This window comes from Hippopotamus amphibius, chromosome X (assembly GCF_030028045.1).
Source record: "Hippopotamus amphibius kiboko isolate mHipAmp2 chromosome X, mHipAmp2.hap2, whole genome shotgun sequence".
NCBI lineage: Eukaryota > Metazoa > Chordata > Mammalia > Artiodactyla > Hippopotamidae > Hippopotamus > Hippopotamus amphibius.
Genome location: NC_080203.1, coordinates 128203500 through 128218840, shown reverse-complemented (window position 1 = coordinate 128218840; position 15341 = coordinate 128203500). Strand labels below are relative to the sequence as shown.

At 40.2% G+C, this 15341-nt stretch overlaps 1 pseudogene; it reads right to left on the bottom strand.

Annotated features, from left to right (window-relative positions):
- LOC130841586 (ferritin heavy chain-like) overlaps window positions 1–15248 on the bottom strand; it is a 98698-nt pseudogene extending 83450 nt beyond the window's left edge.
- Between the last annotated feature and the right edge of the window lie 93 nt (window positions 15249–15341).

The following is a 15341-nucleotide window of genomic DNA, read 5'->3' as shown; positions in this document are numbered from 1 at the left end:
TATATAATTTTGAAGCAAGGAAATGAAATTTTTTTTAAATGGGGAAAATAATAACGCAATTCTTATCTTCCAAGGCTATTATGGAGCCTGAATGAGTCATAGCTTCTCCCAGAACCTAGGTTTCCCCTCTTCCTTCTGTTAGGAAGGAAAAATTCTTTATTCCCCATGAGTGCCCAACACAATGCTTTGAACAAAGTAGACATTCAATAAATGTTTGCTAAGTAAATCAATGCCTTGAAAATCACTTGACAATGTATAATATCTGCTTTCCTCCATACTGAGAAAGAAACCCCCTGAAATCAATCAAGTTAATAATTTCCCTTCACATAAGAACTGTATCTCAATTCATTTTGGAAAGCCTTAAATTCTGAGTTTCCAAGATTTTCATTCAAATTTTTATCTGATATGGGACTTTGGAACCATGTGGCTAAAAAAATGGCCAAAATTTAAGGATAAGAAAGGCACATCATTTTAGTCATGCTACTGCTGCAGAAGATTTCATATAGTTGTCCTTTGATAAACTTGTCTCTCCAAAGAGATATTCCTGATTCTACTCTAGTATGGCTTTCCCAAGACCAGAACCAGCTCATGAAACAGTCCAATGAGGGAAGGGTGATGGGGTAGTCCTCACTCCTTTTCCTTGGTGCTCCTTACTCCCCTGTGGATACTGGTCCCTTAGTGTCCTCCTGGAGTCCCTCTCTGGTATCTGGGCAGGGATTGAAGGGGGTGCTGCCCTCCCATGTATTGAGGGCAGACCATGTGCAGGGGCTCCACAAATATCATCAACTTTCATCCTTCCAACATCCTTAGTGAGGGCCCTCCTCCATTTTACAGACGAGAGACATTTGGGGTTCAAACAGTTTCAGTAATTCACATGTCCATGCCACACAAACAGGACTAAAACTGCTTTTTTCCCAAAGATATGGTTTATATACCAAAAACTTCACCCTTTTAAAGTACAAGTCAGTGGTTTTCAGTATATTTACAATGATGTGCGACCATCACCACTACCTAATATGAGAACATTTTCATCCCTCTAAAAAGAACCCCCCCCCGCAAAAAAAGAAACCCCACACCCAATAGTAGTCACTTCTCACCTCTTCCTCCAGCCCTAGGCAATACTAATGTACTTTTTGTATCTTTTCTGTACCTTTCATATAAATGGAAACATACAACAAATGGCCTTTTGTGACTGGCCTCCTTCACTTAGGATAATGTTTTCAGGGTTCATCTATGTGGTAGCATGTATGCAAACTTTATTCCTTTTTCTGGCTGAATAATATTCCACGATAGAAAAATATATTACTTTCAAGCATTTCACTGTTAGACAAAAAGTGTTTGTGGTCATAAAGTTCAAATACCATGTTGTAGAAAGATATAAAAAAGGAAACATCATTTTTCAACTATCAGATTGGCCAAAATCTAAAAGTCTTACAATACTCTATGCTGCTGAGGCTGTAGGAAACCTGCTGAGGCAAGGATGATGAACTGGTTCATCTTTATGGAGGGCAATTTGGTAATATCTATTACAATTACAAATTCTCCTTCTGTAAATTCATTCTATAGATACATCAGCACATATGTGAAACAATGCATTTGTTTCAACATCATTTGTTGTAGCAAAAAACAGGATGCCACCTTACAGTACACTACTGCTGAACTGGTTAAATAAATGGTGGTATGTCCATACAGTGCAATACTCTAAAGAATGAGAAAGTTCCTTACATACCAATATGGAAAGTTCTCTAAGGTACCGTCATACCTGAAAGAAGGTGAAGAACACTACGTATAGAAGGCTGTTTTTTATAAAGAAAGGGAGTAAAGTAGAATGCAAGTTTTTATACTTCATATGCATAAAGAAACTCTGGAAGGATAACAAGAAGCTAGTAATTGTGCTTGGTGTTTGGTGGAAGAGGTTAGAACATTATGACTGGAGAATAAGTTGGGAAAGACTTTTGGCTGCACATGTGCATGCTGTGGTAGGCAAAATTCTAAAAATGTCTAAGCTTTCTGTCTCCTGACTACTTACTCAAACACTCACCTAGGTACTGCTGTGAAAGGATTGTGCAGATGGCATTAAGGTTGTGAGTCAGCTGATCTTAAAGTAGGAAGGTTTTCCTGGAATATCTGAGTGGACCCACTCACATGAGCCCTTAAAGGCAAGAGAGGAAGGCAGAGGAGTCAGTTAGAGATATGGGGAAAGGGGTAAGAGAGACTTGACCCACTGTTTCTGGAGGGGGCCACTGAGAAAGGAAGAGAAAGAAGGCAAGCAGCTGCTAGGAGCAGAGAGTACTTCAACTGACAGCCAGCAAGGAAACAGGAACCTCAGTCCTACAACCACAAGGAATCAAACTGGCCAACAACCTGAATGACCTAGGAGCAGATTTAAGTGAGCCCAGGTAGCTGACACCTTGCTTTCAATCTTATGAGCCCCTGAGCAGAGAAACCAGCCAAGCCAACTTGGACTTCTGATCCACAGAACTGTGAGATTTTGTGGTGTTTTAGACTGCAATGTTTGTGCTAATACGTTACAGCAGCAATAAGAAACTAATACATATATGGCTGTACTGGTTATCTTTTTATGATAAATACAGTTTTAAAGTTGAAGGAAATCCAAATAGACCTCACTAAGATAGCTGAAAATAAAGTTAACTTTCCAGGAGCAAAATTATCAAGTCAAAAGTTCATGGTGCCTTTCTTTGTTTTATGTGCTCACACCTCAATAATTTCAGTCTGAAAATCACAATTTTGATAAAAATCCCCTGGGCAGCAAATCTGTCTTATAAAACCTGAATGGTAGGCTTGTTTTCCCAAGGCCCTCTGTCTCCTAAATCTAATGTCTTCTCTAAAAACTAAAATGCCAGGAAATAAACAGTTTATTTAATTCTTAGTTAGAACTGATAAAATTAAATTGATAGACTCTAAAGAGACAGACACTTGGCTTAAAGGGGAATGTTTTCCTTCTCTAACTGAAATGTCTAAAGGTTAAGCCTGCACTTTGTCTAACCTTTAACTACACGTTTCTTCCCTTTGGTATTGGGCACGTTCCAGAGTTTTGTTAAAGGAGTTTATTGTTCTTACATGGAAAAAAAAATGGTCAAATGAGGGATCTTTAAAAAAGAATCAAGATGAAAGTTCCAAGGACACCAGTTCTCTTTATTATCATTTAGCTCTTTATAGCTAAAAACTTTGTATGAAAACAAAAACCTTCCAAAATTAACTAACTTCTGTGAGAAAAAGCAAAAATCGATTTCCTTTCTAATTTGTTAGAAGAGTTAAATTAATCTCACTGTTGAGAAAAACCTACCAATTAATGTTATTGTTAGGCAAAATCTACTTATTTTCAAATCTGCCTCTCCTCTTCTAAGACCTGTGTCTACTTCTTGCTACCCATTGTTGGTCAATATCTATCACAGTGGTTCTCAACGAGGGGCAACTCTGCTCCATGGGGCACATTTGGCAATGTCTGGAGATACTGTGGTTGTCACAACTGGGGGGAGTGCTACTGGAATCTAGTGGGTAGAGGCCAGGGTGCTCTTCAACATCCTATAGTACGCAGGACAGCCCCACAACAGAGAGCTGTCTGGCTTCCAAATGTCAGTAGTGCTGATGTTGAGAAATCCTGGTCTAGATGAATCTAGAAGGATGGGTCGGTAATGAATAAAGATGTGAGGTTTTCCATTTAGGAAAAATCGGAAAAGCCACGTTAGTATAGGATGATCATCAAAGGGAGAAAGAAAGTTCCTTCCTTCAAAGCTTCCCAATAACTGAATTGAGTATCATTAGTAAATTTAAATTTATTAAAAGTAAAATTTATAAAAAAAATAAAAAATAAAAAAAAAATAAAAAAAAAAAAAGTAAAATTTAAAGTTCAGTTCCTCAGTCACATGAACCACACTGCAAGCCACATATGACAAGTTACTACCAGCTTGGGAGCATGAATTGAGACAATATTCCTGGGACATAGATAACATTTAATACAAAGGAAGAAAGGAGGGAGGGAAGGGAGGAAGGGATCAGAGGGAGGATGGAAGGAAAAGAGAGATGTGGCAAATGACCACATTTAAGGAAAGAGAAAGACGAGGCAAAAACCAAGTGATCAGAGAGATGAGAAGACAAGGAGGACAGAGGGTCACAAAGACAAGGAAACAGTTCTGAGGAAGACTTAGTCAGCAAGGTTGACTGCAATGAAACAAGAGTGCTGAGTGATCACTAAGGAAAAGGACATGACTTTCTTACCAGTGTATCATGGGCGACCTCTGAGATACAAGCTTTCAGGGAACAGATGAACTTTAAGGAAGATTTCAAGGAAGATTTTCTTTTTGAAGGAGTAGGAACAGATGTTTGTTTTTATTTATTTATGTTTATTTCATTTGGGTTTTTTTCTTGCCTTTTTAGGACAAGGAAAAATGCAGAATGTGGTTATATTAATCAAATGACCACCAAGCAGTCTCAAAAGTATCATCGTGCAAAAAATTCTCCTCTGAAATAATTAGAACCTCAAATATTTTCAGAAAATGTTCACAACTCAAGCAATCACATACAAAGTGGCATGTATCATGTCTGACCTTTAAAGTGAGGTATAAACTGTTTCATGAAAAAAGAGAAATGATCTAGCACAAGAAAGTTACACTTTTCTCCTTTTCCTCTTATATCCCATTGTGAAGTCCAGTTCAAGAAATATTGAAAAAACAAAAGGTGATTAAATCTAAACAATCAGTAAACCGGGGTGAGGGGACACAGAAAGGAGAGTGTTTCAATTACACTGGTGTCTGGCATGAAGAGAATCAACTGGTCAACTGATTTGCTTTTGTTTTTTCGCTTTTCAGCTGCTATTTCTGAATGGTATAGAGAGCTTACGTCTGATTTCCCCATTTGAAACCAAAATGGATTGACATCACAACTATTTCTTTGAGTAAACCATAAAAAAAAGAATCTATTCAACTGCTTGCTTCCTCCATCCTGGACAGCTGGTTGCCATCCGGGACTGTGAACTGTCATTCTGGACCCGAGAAACCCTTCCTTTATGGGGAACCTGGGCTGCCCCTGTGACCCCACACAGCCCTTGAGGGGCATGCTCTGTGGCTCCTTGGAAGGGATCTGAGAGCTGGAAGGTCACTAGGGAGCAGCAGACATGAGTCACTCCCTTTTGGAAAGTGCAACTATTGGAAACAACCATAAATTTCAGATTTTGGGGAGGGAGTCTGCTCATCCAGTCTCTAACAGGGAACACTTTTACCCAGACCCTTGAAAGTATGTGGTTCTAGCATTCTCTTGGCTCTGGGTTAGAGAACCTAGCTGAGTAAGATCTAATAAATATCATCATGCATTTACTCTCTTTAAAGTCTCTGACCTGCCAGTTCAGGGGCTAGAATTGAAGCCCAATGCCACATGCGTTTCCGCCTCTGTAGGTTGGTTAGCTTTGCCTTATGTCACACTGTCTCATCCTAAATAGGTCTACAAAGTCATGTGGATAGATCTAAGTAATTACTGGAAAACAAAACACCATCTTCCTGATGTGAGGCCTATAGCATCTTCCATGTAAAGGGAGAGCATTCTATTATTCTTGGTGATAAAAGTAGATATTATATAGAAGATATTCACATAAACAATTCTACTTCCAATTCATTAGTAGCTGAATTCTCCCATCGCTGTGCTATGCTCTCCTGCTGATTTTGCAAGTCAACAGCCCTCAGTCTGTCTCTCCAGTCCCCGCCTGCCCCCCTTCAAGACTTTGACTCGACACACACTTCTGTCTCTCTAATCCCTGCCCATCCACCACCTTGTCCAACATTTCAGAAGGACACCGCAGGATCTTGGCACTGAGCTTGTGAAAAGTTGCCAGGCCTAACTGTATCAATGCCCCTACTGAATGCTCATACAATGAAATTATAGTTTAGTATGAAAAACCCCATCGCTTTCATAAATGCTGTGATAACACTCATTACGCCAATACAGAACAAGAGAAAGGAGCTCAGACTTAATCCGTTTTAATCTTAGCTATTTCCTAATATAAAAGACTGTGGGACTTTTCACATTCTTTTGCAAGGATTAGTGAAGGCAAACATGAATAACAAATTGACATTTCTGAGTTCTGGAAGAGCCAAAAGCAATACAAAGGGAAGGCAGACAGATCAAATTTCTGAGCAGAATTATTTTTCTAAGCAGAGTTTAACCGTTAACATTAGGAACAAATGTTAAACAGCTCTGCGCAGTTATTTTTCTATACTTGGAACACATTTTGCCAAACAGTTAAAATGACAAGTTTGAAAGACACATCTTGATGTGATAGAGACAAAGGAACTTCGTCTGTGTGACAGGCATGAGAAAACTTTTTTAAAAGAAGAGCTTCTTGGATAACAATTTTTATACTCCTTTCGTCATTTAGTTGTCTGAGATATTCCAAAGCTAATGGTATCAATTATTTTTCTAGTGAAGAATATGTTGATTCTTTTCAAATCACTGAATACTGGTGTTAAGAGAGTTTGAAGCAATCTACTTTAGCCTCTTCATTTCATCGATGAGGAAAGTAAGATCTAGAAAGAGTCTCCAAGCCACTTGATGTCACAAAATCAGAGATCTGTGATGGTTTAGGACTAGTACCCTTTTTTTTTTTGATGATGAATCCAATGATCTGTTCATTTCTCACTGTCCCTTTCCTTGAGAACATTATATTTTATTGTTGTACAGTATTAACTTGCTCCTCCATTATAACCCCATTCCAATTTGCTTCAATGTATCTTGAATCAAAGTAGCAAGAACAAATTGGTTCTTGTGGTTTTACTTGTCTTAATGCCTCCACAAAGTCACTGAGAAATGCTGTAAGGATGGGATCCACCCAAGCCTTTTGAAAGCAATTCACATCACCTAACTAACAGAATTGTAAAATGAAAAGATCCATAAGGGACTAGTTCCATGATGGGATTCTGGGTCTTAACACACTCCGCCTGCACCCTTAACACACTCCGTCTGTACCCTTAATCCTGTACGTGGGGTTCAGTCTAAATCTGGGCTTCTCAACTCTAGCCCTATTGACTTTGGAGGCTGGATGAGTCACTGATGCTGAATACCGTCCTGTGCATTGCAGGAGGCTTAGTTGCATCCCTGGCTTCTACCCATTGGATGCCAGTAGCACCCTACCCTTGAGTTGTGATAACGAAAAATGTCTTCAGACATTTCAGATGACCCTTTGGGGGGTAAAATCACCCCAGATTGAGAACCACTGGTCTCAATCCTTCAGCACCTATATAAACCTTGGCACAAAATAGGAACAAAAGCCGAGATGAAAAGTGTGATAAAAAGGAACTCACTGACACCTTTGACTATGAACCTTCTTTAGCTCTAAAGCCACTTAAATGTTTTAGTGAGGAAAAAAAAAGGAAACTTGTTTTAATCAACTCTAGGCCTTTCCTCACTCCCACCACACTTCTGCCTTCAAGTGTATTTTTGTTGCCATGAAAACAGAGCCTTGCCTGTTTATAATTATAATATTCTGTAGCAAATTTCAGAAAGAACCAATTGGTACACTTCCAAAGTCAAATTTGCTTTCTCCTCTTCTCCCTTCCCCAGCCAGGAGTTTGGAGAGAGGGAATGAATGAGAGAAGAAGGTCTCATACACTCAGCTCTGGCCTCGTTCTGATGCCTGCACTCAGCACTAACCTCTCAGGTCTCTAGGACCTGCCCACCAAACTTCAAGCATCACCTTGGCTCCGCCACAACAAGGTTCTCATTTGCTCAGCATTTTCACCCAAGACCACAGAACTTTAGAGAGAGATGGTCAGGACTCAAGCACAGTGATACGATGAAGGAAGGGAGGGAAGAGGTAGATAGCCTGTTCTTAATCAAAATGAGTTGGGATATTTTATTCGTAGCTTGGGTTACTTCTTTGAATATACCAATGATAGCCATGCTGTAGAAATTTAATAGAAATGTTTAGTAGGTGTGGTTCTTACAAAATTTCTTCTCTGGCTTTTCATAGATTGAGATATAAATAATAAAATGCTGAAATCTGAAGTGTAAAGCTCCATGAATTTTTACATATGTATACATTCACGTCACTGCCTCCTAGATCAAAATATAAAACATTTCCATTACCCTAGAAGGTTTCCTTGCCTCCACACAAGTAAGAACCCACCCACCACCTCCCAAGGCAAGCAATATTCTGATTTCTATCAGTGAAAATTCTTTGTCTGTTTTTTTTTAGAATGAAGTGGTACAGTGTGTACTCTTTGTAGCTTTTTTCCCACATAACATGCTTCTAAAGTTCATGCATATAGTTTTACATGTCAGTGGTTTGTTCTTTTTTGTTGCTATGTAGTATTCCATCATGGAAATATACCACAGACCCTGTTAATGGATATTTGTGGGGTTTAAAAAAATATTTTGGGACCATTATGAATAATGCCACAAAGAAAATGTGTATAAAGTCTTCGTTTGATTATATGCGTGTGGTTCCCTTGGGTGTAAAACTAGGAGTGAAATTCTAATATTAACGAATAGAAAATATCAATCATTAAACTGAAGTTTTTATATCAGTATAAAGACTTAAGAACACAAGGATCATCATGCATTTATTTTGCGTAAAGGAAAAATAGATGAACTTTTCAATTAATGTATCAAGAAAAAGATATACTATCATAGCTAATAGTCGGGTGAACACACAATGTGTTTTGAAAGTGGGAAACTTTTCAGAGTACAAAGGGCACCGTTAATATTTGCACTGGGGCCATTAAACCTGGAGTTCCCTGAGAAAACTAAATCTTATGGTCATTCAAGCTAATTCTGACCGAGAAGATGAAAGCGAGAGACAGATACCTAATGCCAACTTCAGAATCAGGTTCCTCTTTTGACCTTGGCCAACTTGTTTAAACACTTGTCCTTTAATCTTGACATTGGTCAGAATCTTTTCCACTGAAATTTTATAAATATTTCATAAGTGGCAAGTCATAAATCATAAATCTCAAAGCCAATAGAGCTGTCTAGGAAGGACTGAGGGCTGGAATGCAGACTTTCAGGGTTGAGACATAGGCTTTCAAGAGCTTGGTCATATCCGCATCTAAAGTGCCACTCAATTAATTTATGAGGTTCTCTCTTCTCTTTCATTCTCTCTTTCAGTTCTGAATACATTCTGACTTAAAAATAAGTTTCAGCTAGCCACATATGCTCTATGTTATTTCACTGAAAAGAAGTGAACTGCAAATTACATCAGCAGTTGCTACACGTTTGGCAATATCTTCCTTCTTCATGCTTCAGTCACTGGACTTACTGTGTGATGAGAATCCCAGAAGCCCACTGTGACAGTGCCTGAAATCTTTACTAAATCAAATACCATGAAATTGTTTCACCAAGCTGATTCTCAACATTGGATGGGAGGGGGTGAGAGTTATCCCACTGAAGCTGATTGACGCTCACGTGACAGAACAACGCTTTATTTCTACAGTGTTTAAAAGTGTGAAAGCTACACAAGACAATAACCGTAAATTGGCAACACCTTTTGAATGTGAAGGACTGCCAGTTTTCATGGGCATTTAAAACTACATTTGTCAAAAGACAGAGACAGAAAATTGAAAACTAAAATTGCACCCCTTGAAAGGAAAACAATATATACTGGCTACATTTAGAATGCCCCCAGATTTGCTGTACTGAAATGATTAGTTGCATAGAAAGAGTAAATTTAAGCAGAATAATGATGATCTGATATTAAGGACACTGTGCTTCCTACTGCAGAAAAGCAGCCACTCCAAGTGAATTCACTGGGAGTCGGAGCCTGTTACAAAATTATAGGTTAGAGCAAGGACTAGAAACATAATAAAAGATTAGAAAACTGAAATAATACTTATAACATCAATTCCTTGTGGAAAAAAAACCTTATTTTATAAAATTATCATTATCTTAAGTTCATCTTTTCTAACATTTTTGGCTGAGTCGATACCTTCTAAAAATTAATCGATGTGGTCACATTTTTGCTGTAAAAAATCCCTATCTACACTAATATACAACCCGGTAATCATACTCCTGGGCCTCTATCCAGAGAAATGAAAGTTCATGTCCACAGAGAAACCTGTACACAAATATTCACAGCAGCTTTTTTTGTAACAGTCAGAAAGGGGAAACAACCCAAATATCCATCAACTGATGAATAAACAAACCAGTATGTCCATACCATGGAATACCACTTAGCAATAAAAAGGAACAAAGTCTTGATACATGCAACAATTTGGATGACTCTCCAGATAATTATTCTAAGTGGGGGGAAAAAAGCTAATCTCAAAAGGCCATGTACGGCATAATTCCATTTATGTAAAATTATCAAAATAGAAAAATGATAGAGCTGGAGAAGAATTTAGTGGTTGCCAAAGGTTAGAGATGGCAAGAAGGAGTGGGTGTGGCTCTAAGTGGGTAGAGCCTGGAGGAGCCTTGCGGTCATGGAACAGTTGTGTATCTTGACTGTGGTAGTGGGTACACAAATTTACATTATGTGACAGAATGGAATAGGACTACACCCACACATCGCACCAATGTCAGTTTCATGACTTTGACATTGTAGTATATTTACATAAGATATAACCACTGGAGGAAATGGGGTATATGGTACATGGGATCTCTATTATTTTTGCAGCTGCCTGTAAATCTAATTATTTCAAAGTAAAAACTTTTGAAAAAGGTACAGCCACATTTCTATCTGAACACACACACACAGGTCTTGCCCCCTACCTTTTGAGAGTCATTACCATAAATCCTTCCTAAGGTCAATTTTCATAAGTAAGAAATAAAATCACCATTGATAGCAAAGGGGAAAGTTTTCACACATTTCTGACACCCCAAATCAACCGATTTATGCTAAGGCAACACCAAGTCTCATTAAATGAACCCAATCATGTCAGTTTTGCACACAGGCTGTTATAACATAACAAGGAAGTGGTCTTTTAATTCCTCACTAACAGAGTTGTCTATCTGTACATGTTTCACTCTTGCCTAGCAGTTATGTACTGTGCATGGAAGTCTGTAATCATAACGCCTGCACTTGACAATGACTGTTAAAGCAACTGCGCATTTAGTTAAAAAAATAAAAAGAATAACAATGACAAAACTATCAGTGATAACAATACAGATGGTGCCTGAGATCATCATTATTTGAAACAAGAAAACCAGGCATTTTCTTGGAGGAAGAGGTACAAGATGCTATGTGCCTGTTCCCTTTCTAAGGCACACAGCTGCCCGGAAGGCAGGCCAAATCTAGCCCATAAATATAAGTAGGACTATTAGACCAAACTCCCCTGAAAAGTCCAATTCTTATAATCTGAACGGCATAAATTGAAAAGAAGAAAGGCTGAAATGGTATATGACTAAATCTTCAAGGCAACTCGCAACTGGATGTTAAAATTATGAGGAAGTTTGTTTCTCATATTTTTTTACACTCTCAACATTCACACTTTACTTATAAAAATCAACTTTTAAAATATACTTAACTACTGTAAAGCACAGGGAACTATATTCAATATCTTCTAATAGCCTATAATGGAAAAGAATCTGAAAAAGAATACACACACACACGTGTATAACTGAATCACTTTGCTATACACCTGAAACTAATACAACAGTGTAAATTAAATATATTTCAATTAAAAAATGGTTAGAAATGCACATATCCACATACATGTATGTATATATGTGTGTACACATATATGTGCGTACATACTTAAAAACAGCAGTGCTTGCCATGGGCTCTTGGTCTGAGATGGAATGGTGGTAGACACTTGCTCTCTTCAGGTACTCTGAAGTCCTTTTCACTCTTTTTGGGCCACCTCCCCTGTTTTTGGTGCATTTTGGCCTCCAGGGACTGCACGTGGCACTGCCTTGGACTAGGGGAGCAACTTTGGCTGCATCGCATCCTGACATGCCTGGTAGTTGACCTTTAGCTCGGGACTAACAAGAGGGGAGCATGTAAACAAACGCAGCTGCCAGCACCGAGGAGGCGGCAGCGTCTGAGGTGTAAGCTACTCCTGGAGCTACCCAGCGGCCTATCAATCAAGCGGATTAGACTTGACATTGCATCCCTCCCTGGCTTCTGCCCTTGCTGCCTGCTCACCCAATCCCTTCAGTGGCATCACCTGCAAGCATTTTCTTTATCACTTACATATAAATCCTCATTTCAGAGTTTCTGGGAACCAAACTGAAAACAAGCCTATGTTTCACATTAAAAATTTTCTGAAGCCAAGGCATATCTTACAACTGAAGTGAACATTTAATGCAGCTTTTATTCCTGAAAAATCTATTATTAAATTGATGTTGCATCTTGTAATTGATGACATCTAAGATGATAAGCTGCGTGAGGGCAAGGTGGGTCTATTTTATTCTCCACTGCGCATCCAAGGCCCCAATCATTGCCTCAAACGTATTTGACTCATTTAATTTTTGTTGAATTAATGGATTGAAAAAATATAGTTTTATAACTTGCCTTGTATTGTAATTCAAGTGATGAATTTTCTTGATGGTAGGGCATGAATCATGTCTGCATTTATGCTTTCCATAATACTTAACACAAAATCTTGTCCAAATTCATCACCAACAAATGTTGACTATAATTAGAACACAGATGCAAAACATTTTTACAGAGGGAAACATAAGTATAAACTAGGAAAAGCAGGGCAGAGAGGAAAAAAGGAAAGGGGAAGAAGAGTTGGGGACAAAAGGAAAAAGACAAGACTAAAGAGGGGTAACATCACAAGAAATGACAAGTGGTAGATGCAGGTCAACTTTCTAGTAACAACAAAGAAGAGATTACAAAACCCATAATGGCTGCGAATAAGATGTGAACAGGAGGCATGTGATCTACATTCAACTTCAGCAGGAAGACTACATGCTTTTTTTCAAGACCAGAAAATTAAAATCTGCAATAGATCTTCCAGAGTGTAGAGAATTCTCCATCCAACAACTATGGACAGGACTATAAGGCGACGTCCTAACACAGCACCATAACACAATGGTTTGTAGAGCTCTCCATGACACCAGGGCAGAACCATAATAGGAGAAGAGTCTGAAAGCCAAGCTGGAAACCTTGGGCATCCCTATTCTTTGTTCCAACCAATGAGCACTCAGATGCCCTTCCATCTGTCCTTCACCAAGGCCAGTCACCAGGACTGAGTCATCCTTCTCTAGTATTCTTTAAAGACAGCCAAGCAGACATGGGGGTGCTATTTGTAGTTTGGTGAGGACCTGATCAAAGGTAAGGTGACTTTTGAAGCTGTCCTGCATTAAGAGGTGTCTAGATAAGACAATAGAGTAGGGGAACAAAAATACACTATTTCAGTGGGAGCAAAAGTACCGTTATCTGTGTTTGTGTTAAAGCACACATGTGTGCATGTGTGCTGTGATGTGTCTAATCGCACTTGGCAAGTACTGCTGTGGAATTTGCTGAGTTAAGAGAGTTGGTGTCACTGGGAGGGAATGAAGTCAATGTAAAGGATGTAATGCTTCCTTTGATACACAAAAGTCAACTTATTGCCATGAGTCTCCCTCATCCCTCATCCCTCATCCCTGCCCAAACTCCCCAAGAGGGGGCGGAAAGCAGAGAAAAGGTGAAGGAGACAGGAAACACAGGTCAGGGGAGACCCAGCAATCTGAGGCAAAAATTCAAAATCTATTCAGGATGGAAACGGGAGAGGCGCAGGTGTGGGCAAGGCCTCAGCTGTACCCCCACTCCGCTCTCCTGCCCACTCAAGGAGGGAGGAAGCAAGAAGAGCACTGGAGCATCCGTCTGTCCTACCCAGAGGCTCCCCCACCCACCCCAACCTGGCTCACCTCTCAGGGCCATCGCTTTCACCCAGGCTCTGTCTGAAGTGTGAGTGCCGGGCTCAGCCCAACGTCCTTTGTGCACAGGTCTCTATATCCTCATCTGAACAGAGCCACCCACTGGCACAGCAAATGTGGCTAGAGCGAGTCACGGGGAAGGGTTAAGAGAGGGGAGTGGAGAAGTGGAATCACCTAAGAAGACATGCCTTACAACGGGAACCCCTAAAAATTAGTGGTTCTCAACCAAGGGCAATTTTGCACCACCCAGCAGAAAGCACTGGGCAACGTCTGGAGATACTTTTTGTTGTTATAACTTGGGGTGGGGATGCTGTTGGTTTCTAGCAAGTAGCAGCCAGAGATGTTGCTAAAGATTCTATAACACACAGCACAGCCTCCAACAGCCAAGAATTACATTTCCCCAGATGTCACAAATGCCATGGTTGAAAAACCCTGGCCTAAAAGAAGCCAATCCCAAAGGTCAGCCAGGTGATGGAGAGACAGTGGCATTACATGGCCAAGGACAGAGTTGGATAGAGCCAGGCAGGGGTGTCACAGTCACAACCCAGAGCCCGCCTCTTCACAGCGGCGTGAGCTCAGACAGGTACCACACATTTCTCAGTCTCAATTTCTTCATCTACAAGACTTGGATCCTCACATCTGTATAGGAATTTGCAAGGATTAAAGAACATGGTGGCCATGAAGCACTCCTGAGCAGGCCCTCAACAAAGAGCACTTTCCTTCCCTTTTCTGGCTCCAGATAATTTCTGGAATGCATATCACAGAGGTAGAGGGAGGAAGGGGACAGTCCAATTCTCTTCCCACAGCCTGACATTTTCAGGGCTCCTTGATCCTCCCTCACTCCTTTTCTGTTTCCTTTCTCATCTACCTCCTTTTGAGAATTGAGATTTCCCATCCATCAGTGATCACAGACTCAGGCAGGGGCTCAAGCTACCACTGTTTTCACCCTGTGACTCAAGAAGATCCAGCAGAGTGAACTCGCCAGGGATCTAGGCACAAAAGAGACCAAGAAGCCTCTCGGAAAATCCTCACTGTATGAGAGCAAAGGGTCAACAGCAAAAGTGTGTTTCAAAGACAACAGGTGAGCTCTGAAAGAAGTGGGTCACCCTACGCACAGCACAGGTCTTGTAACAGAATCGTTCCCTCGTTCAGTCATTGTGGATTCACCTGAGTCTCTGGCCAAGGAAACTAAATATCTACTAGAAACCAAAATTATTTCTGCAAACTTTCCCAGGGCTGCTGAAAGCACAAAGGATCAGAGACTGTGTGATCGTGGAGGAGGGGCTGGCACTGCAGGTGGCAGTAGCTGCTGTATCCTGATCACCACACTGGTCACCTGGCAGCCACCAGGCACCCTCTTGACAGAGGGCACTGGTTGCAACGGCAGCGCCAATGCGCTGGAGACACATCAGCAGTGGAAGTAGTTTCTTCAGGGTCATTGCAAGCAATCAAATCCCTCCCCACAGAGACCCAGAGGAGGGGAGGGCAAAGATGGCAGGCACTCCCACAGCATCGAGAAGTCACCTTGTGAG